We start from the raw sequence: 6266 nt of genomic DNA, 5'->3' as shown, positions 1-6266 counted from the left end.
TCTTAAACACACACACACACACACCATCCAACCTCCTCACCCAGACCAACTGAGTCCAGAGGTTTAAGGGAAGATTAAGTTTTGGCTTCAAAACTCAAATACAGCAATACTAAAACTGATGGAAACAGTTATCTAGACTAAGAAGTATATACAAAATCTTTCAGATCATGAGAAACTGAGTTTAAAACACAAAATGCAGGGGCACTAGTGTTGTGGTATTATGGGTTAAGCTGCTGCCTATGACACCAGCATCCCATATGGGTGCAAGTTCAAGCCCCAGCTGCTCCACTTCTAATCCTGCTCCCAGCTAATGGCCTAGGAAAGCAGTGGAAGAGAACCCAACTGTTTGGGCCCCTGCACCAGCATAGGAAACCCGGATGAAGCTACTGGCTCCTGGCTTTGGCCTGGCCCAGCCCTGGGTCTTGCGGCCATTTGAGGAGTGAACCAGTGGGTGGAAGATCTTTCTATATCTCCCTCTCTATATATACCTTTATCTTTCAAATAAATCTTTTAAAAAATAGTATGCAGAGACATTTCAAGACCCACTGATAGCAAACTAGAAGTACATATTGCTTTTAAAAGTTGTATCAAGGAAGGAGGATGGTAGGGAGAGGGAGGAAGGGAATATTATGTCCTTAAAATTATATCTACCGGCGCTGGTGCTATGGCGCAGTGGGTTAAAGCCCTGGCCTGAAGTGCCGGCATCCCATATGGGCACAGGTTCTAATCCTGCTGCTCCTCTTCCAATCCAGCTTTCTGGAATGGCCTGGGAAAGCAGTAGATGGCCCAAGTACTTGGGCCCCTGCACCCACATGGGAGACGCAGAAGAAGCTCCTGGCTCCTGGCTTTAGATCGCCTCAGCTCAGGCCGTTGCGGCCATCTAAGGAGTGAACCAGTGGATGGAAGACCTCTCTCTCTGTCTCTACCTCTCTCTGTAACTCTTTCAAATAAATAAAATAAATATTTTAAAAAAGAATTATATCTACAAAGCACACTAAATCTGTTAAAAACTAATTTAAAAAAATTTTTAATGTCAAATATGGGGGTCAGCACTGTGGCACAGTGGGCTAAGCCTCCTCTTGTGGCGCTGGAATACCATATGGATGCCAGTTCGTGTCCTGGCTGCTCTTCTTCCAATCCAGCTCTCTGCTATGGCCTGGGAAAGCAGTGGAAGATGGCCCAAGTCCTTGGCCCCTGTACCCACGTGGAAGACCTGGAAGAAGCTCCTGGCTCCTGGCTTTGGATTGGCCCAGCTCCAGCCATTGTGGCCATCTGGGGAGTGAACCAGCAGATGGAAGACCATTCTCCCTCTGTCTATAACTCTACCTCTCAAATAAATAAATATCTAAAAAATTTTAAATATGAAAAAGCTAATACTTTCCAGCCTTCATAAAGATGTATTTATGATAATAAATAGTCTGTTTCTCATTGTCAAAAAAATAATAAACAAAAGTTGTCTCAAATATGAGCTTACTCAGGACTATTATTGACAATGTCAAACTAACATGCCATTTCATCAGAAAATCATGATTTTTCTGGTTTTCAAGTTTCCAAGCCTCAGGGCTTCATCATGCATCAGCACAGGACAGGCTCAGACTGTGGGGATAAAGACAGAAAGCAATCCCTTTCAAAACAGAAGCTGGTGAGAATAAAAATAGGTTGCCAGTTCTCAGAAGTTTCCCCAACATGGCTCCCTTTGAGGCAAAAAGGAAACAGAATTTCATTTATTTTTCAAAGGCATATTCTTGGAGAAATGGCACTCTTTCCAATCAAGTGGTTAGTTAGAGTAAGTGATTTATTGCCTAAAGCCCAGATGCTTGTGAAATCATAAGAAATTATTTCTTTCACCATCGGAGATTAAATAAAATCTGTGACTTATTATTGGACAATCAAGTCTTGTGAGAAAAAAATGAGAATCCAGGCATTTTCCCCGCACTGTGGTAGAATTCTAAGAACACTTAAAATGAAAGTAAAGGGAGTGAAGAAATTGGTTATACCTTTGAAGTCCCGTATATTCACATATTGGCTGAAATAAAGTATTTCAAAAGTGAGGAATAAAACAAGAGCAATAAAATAACAATTTACAAATTATGCTTTGTTCTATTGTTAAAATGGGACTTTTAAAATCTTTGAGTAGTTTGATGAATTTAATTTTTTGCTGTTTTTGCCTGAAAGACCAATTTAGCATACACTGATATTAAGATGTATGCTATAGGGACTGGCGCCACAGCATAGCAAGCAATGTTGCCGCCTGCAGTGTTGCCATCCCATATGGGTGCCAGTTCAGTCCTAGCTGCTCCACTTCCAATCCAGCTACCTGCTGGATTGGCTCCCTGATCATGGCCTGGGAAAGCAGCAGAAGATGGCCAAAGTGCTTGGGACCCTGTACCCATATGGGAGACCTGCAAGAGGCTCCTGGCTCCTGGCCATTGGAGCTCTTTGTGCAGTGAACCAGCAAATAGAAGATCTCCCTTGCTCTCACTGTGTGTCTCTAACAATGCCCTTCAAATAATAAGTAAATCTTAAAAATGTCTGTTATATTTAGAACATCCTAGCTTGTTGAATTACAGTCTTCCACATAATTTCAACACATGTAGCTCAATTTTTGGTTAATTACTTTGGTTACATACCTTTTCCTTCCTTCCTCTAAGTATTTTTCATTATTTAAAACATCAGTTTTCAATTGTTACTATTAGTATCTATGATTGCTATATTTCACAAACACACTAATTTCCAAAATAATCCATTTAATGAGAATTGGACATTAGTGGTGAGGCATATCATTCCGTTACAACTAAGATTTTAAGCAGAAATGATTTCACTAAAACTTGAAGTTTTACTGTAAGGGAAAAATATTAACTGTACTAATAAGTTTGGATGTCGTTTCCTTTCTCTGACCTATTCTTAATGAACATATTATTAGGAGAAATTCCATTGAAGCACCTCCCACATTTCTTTCCTTGCATAAATTATATCCTCTAAAAGGCTAGCTTCTGCCGGCGCTGCGGCTCACTAGGCTAATCCTCCGCCTAGCGGCGCCGGCACACCGGGTTCTAGTCCTGGTTGGGGCGCTGGATTCTGTCCCGGTTGCCCCTCTTCCAGGCCAGCTCTCTGCTGTGGCCAGGGAGTGCAGTGGAGGATGGCCCAGGTGCTTGGGCCCTGCACCCCATGGGAGACCAGGAGAAGCACCTGGCTCCTGGCTCCTGCCATCGGATCAGCGCGGTGCACTGGCCGCAGCGCGCCGGCCGCGGCGGCCATTGGAGGGTGAACCAACGGCAAAGGAAGACCTTTCTCTCTGTCTCTCTCTCTCTCACTGTCCACTCTGCCTGTTAAAAAAAAAAAAAAGAATAAAAGGCTAGCTTCTTAAGCAGACAAACCTGCCTAATTATCTCAACATTGATTTCAAAACTGGCCGTGCATTTTGTTTATTCATTCCTGACCTGATCTGAGGGAATTATGGTTTTCCAACCATATTTGACTGGCTTTAATACAATATTAAACAGATTGATATTATAGTTGGTAATATCTACTCACTCTTTTACCTATTTTTAAAAGTACACAAAATATAAAAATACATACAAAGTATTTTTAAAAGTATAACATTCACATGCAGCACTCTTCATGTTGACAAGTGTCATTTCTTTAGGAACTGCTGCTCAAAGACTATGATATGAAGAGTAAAATTATATTTAGTCTAATTTTTACTGCCTTAATATGATTAATAACATTTTAAACATACATTCTACAGGGCTTCCAAAATATTTTAATGCTCTATTTTTTATAGGTTATTAAGTAATGAGTAAGTTTCTGATTACTTGAGATCTCAGAAGTGAAGGTTATGTTGACATTTTCCACTGTTTTTCTTTCATTATAAATGTGTTTTAGTGGATACTTCTTTAGAAACTGGAATCATTTCTAGTTTCCTGAAAAGCCTTGAGATATATTCTCAAAATTAAGGAACCTAGATAAATGAAGTTAAAATATTTACATTTTGTTTGGTCATACATTAATTTCATATTTCCATTAATAACAAAAAGTAAAATATTTGTAATAATGAAATACCTATGCAAATTTAGGGAACTGCCATTCTTTTGTTTCTGCCATTCTTATGTTCTGAAGTACTAAAAAATTCAGTATCCTTGGTTGCTGATTTGCATATGGAGGGAGTATTGGCTGGATATGATCATTATTTGACAAATTTCAAATGACCTTCTGTTTGGAGAATATCAAATCTCTCAAATTAGAAATGCTCATGACTAATTCTGGGATGAATCCAGCCACTTTTGTTTGGAGTTCAGAACAGGAGAAAGAAAACACGTGAAAGAAAGAGGAAAAATACAGGGGCCGGCACTTTGGCGCTGTGGGTTAATGCCCTGGCCTGAAGCGCCAGCATCCCATATGGGCACCAGTTCGAGACCTGGCTGCTCTGCTTCTGATCCAGCTCTCTGCTATGGCCTGGGAAAGCAGTGGAAGATGGCCCAAGTCCTTGGGCCCCTGCACCCCCATGGGAGACCCGGAGGAAGCTCCTGGCTCCTGGCTTCAGATTGGTGCAGCTCCGGCCATTGCAGCCAACTGGGGAGTGAACCAGCGGATGGAAGACCTCTTTCTCTCTATCTCTCTGCCTCTCCTCTCTCTGTGTAATCTGACTTTCAAATAAATAAATAAATCTTTAAAAAAAGAAAGAGGAAAAATACAGCCAACAGACCACCACCAAACCACTCTAACAGTCTACTGGAAGAGGATTGATGTCTTTTATGCCAATGAACAATGGGGGAACCATCTGAGTTAGAACACTGAATCATTACAACTCCAAGATGTTTGGATTTTTTTATACCTCATATGGGATGCAATCCAAGGAACTTTATATTTGGTTCATGTGTGATTTGCAAATTTTGATGATTGAAATCAGAGAAGTATTAGTAAATCTCTACTGATTATAAATTAGTACTGGGCTGTCACCAGATTTTTTTAAATGTAAGTTTTCTTTATTCACTAGACAAGAAGGTCCTTAAGGGAAAAGGCTATTTGTATATTATTCATCTTTGTGTCACATCACCTAGAACCTGGTAGATACTCAATAAATACCTCTGAGCTGCATTGATCTTGGCTGAGTAAAACTGAATAAAGCACATAGAAATGGCCAGATTGTAAGCCAGTTTAACACAAAACTTATGTTAAATTAAAATGAACTATGAGACACATTACTTGAGAGAAACTAGGCTCTCCCAGTACTCCTACTCTTAAGAATATGAGTTAACAAAAAGTTTCCTTTAGTCATAGAAAGTAGAGGTTGATAAATATGCTACTACAATCTCTTTGAACTTACTTCCATGTATGATCTAATATTCAGAAGCTGATAAGGCTCACAGATGCAGAGGGACACTCCTGATTCACACTGAGGAGCTGAGGTCTCAGATCCAGGGAAAGCCGGGAACATACATAGTATACATCACCAAGGCGACATAGTCAGTGTACCTCAGCATGGTAGAAAAACAAGCACAGATGTTGATGCTGAATATTTAAATCTTTTTTTTTTTTTTTTTTTTTTTTTATTTTTTTTTATTTTTTTTGACAGGCAGAGTGGACAGTGAGAGAGAGAGACAGAGAGAAAGGTCTTCCTTTGCCGTTGGTTCACCCTCCAATGGCCGCCACGGCCGGCGGGCTGCGGCCGGCGCACCGCGCTGATCCGATGGCAGGAGCCAGGAGCCAGGTGCTTTTCCTGGTCTCCCATGGGGTGCAGGGCCCAAGCACCTGGGCCATCCTCCACTGCACTCCCTGGCCACAGCAGAGAGCTGGCCTGGAAGAGGGCAACCGGGACAGAATCCGGCGCCCCGACCGGGACTAGAACCCGGTGTGCCGGCGCCGCTAGGCGGAGGATTAGCCTAGTGAGCCGCGGCGCCGGCCTGATGCTGAATATTTAAAAAAGTATTCCAGAAACTAGGCAATAAAAATTCTTAACTTTTCTAATGTGTGTTTCCTAATTGCTAATACTCCATAAACAATCTGGGCCAATTAACATTACCTTAACACCAAAAATAAAGGTTCAAAGTTTGGTTTTGACATCAATGACACATATATTCTCTTACATACGAATCTGAAGCCAGTAAGTTAGCATAAAATGAGACTGTTGAAAAATCTCCTTCCGAGATAATATATTGCTGATGAGACTTCTATCTGCATTTTAAAATAATAACAATGTGGTGGGTTGTAGAATATAACTGTCACAATAAAAGGATAATTTTCTATAAGGAACTTGAAAAGGATAT

This window comes from Oryctolagus cuniculus, chromosome X (genome assembly GCF_964237555.1).
Source record: "Oryctolagus cuniculus chromosome X, mOryCun1.1, whole genome shotgun sequence".
NCBI classification, from domain to species: domain Eukaryota; kingdom Metazoa; phylum Chordata; class Mammalia; order Lagomorpha; family Leporidae; genus Oryctolagus; species Oryctolagus cuniculus.
Note: the sequence above shows the minus strand (reverse complement) of the source record.